This window comes from Olea europaea, unplaced genomic scaffold, assembly GCF_002742605.1.
Source record: "Olea europaea var. sylvestris unplaced genomic scaffold, O_europaea_v1 scaffold35820, whole genome shotgun sequence".
NCBI lineage: Eukaryota > Viridiplantae > Streptophyta > Magnoliopsida > Lamiales > Oleaceae > Olea > Olea europaea.
Window position 1 is genome coordinate 1 of NW_019255016.1, and position 1,170 is coordinate 1,170.

At 39.0% G+C, this 1,170-nt stretch overlaps 1 long non-coding RNA gene across 1 annotated transcript; it reads left to right on the forward strand.

Moving 5' to 3' along the window:
• Positions 1 to 13: 13 nt before the first annotated feature.
• On the forward strand, positions 14 to 1,034 carry LOC111386515. The gene is made up of 2 exons (XR_002701240.1): positions 14 to 668; positions 1,002 to 1,034. It is a non-coding gene; the product is annotated as an uncharacterized LOC111386515 (long non-coding RNA).
• Positions 1,035 to 1,170: the final 136 nt, after the last annotated feature.

Here is a 1,170-nt window from a genome sequence, read left to right on the forward strand (position 1 = left end):
CTTTTTTTTTTTTTTTTTTTTTGAATAAGTGACCCGTTATTTGTGTCTTTCTCATGTTTGTATCTGTGCCTCGTGGTTGAAGGCCATGGGCGGAAATTCATTGTTGAGTGTTGTGTCCACGCTTAGGATAGACTATTCTAGTTAGTTTTGAGTGGCAAGAATGCTTGCAATGGAGATGGATGATCGGAGGCTTGTGATTTTCTACTTCTTGCAAACTTTTGTTTGTTGTTTCTCATCCTTGGTGCTTACTAACTACTATTTTTCATTATTGGATGACTTTTCAGTCTTATCAGCAGCAACCTGATGCTAGTTTTGGATTAGCCCGGCCCCGATGAGGGGCTTGGGCCGTGCCTGCACCCTGCCAGTAGACTGTCCTGTCTTAAATCACGAGGCTGCTAGGGCAGCACGTTTACCCCAACTGGACAAGGTGCAGGCATAAGCAACCGAGATGTGCTGAATGGACATTAGCATCATCTTAATCCATCTTTGATCCGTCCCCAAGTCTCGGTTAAATAGAGCTTCATTCGTGTTTGATGGAGTTCATTTGGTGTGTTAGGACAATTGATTGGATGAGTTCCCTAGAACTCTTCCTTGCACCGTATGATGACGAAATCAGAATAGGAAGAGAAATTATCGGAGCAGTGAAGGTGACTTAAAGTTGGGCAAAGGTATATATTCTAGACGATAATATAACTCAATTGTTCAAGTTAGGATGTGTGGCTCAGGTTAAAAAGTTGGCTTATAAGAACGTAAGTTCTGAATTTTTTTTTTGATCAAGTCAGAATGAGCAAGCTACTTTCAAGTGTCAAGAAGTGTTACTTTCAAAATAACCAACATTTTTTTAACATGAAAAAAATTAAAATCCAAACATGTTTGAAAACAAGAAGTTAACTTTCACCTTTTATAAAGCTTAGCTGAAAACCTCTTCGAGTCTTTGTATTTATAGCGAGTAGTGCTGTAAATGATGCTAAATAGCTTTCTGTATTTTGTTATGATACCAGGAGCTACATTACCATTATGCCCGATGATTGTTGCATAAGGATGTGTAGAAGAGGAGGAGCTATCTTAACTATCTGTTATGCTGACTGACTTGTGGCTCAGATTATCTCAACTTCCCTCGCAAATGTGAAGCAGCTACTTGAAATATTTGACTGATTAAATCAAATCTGC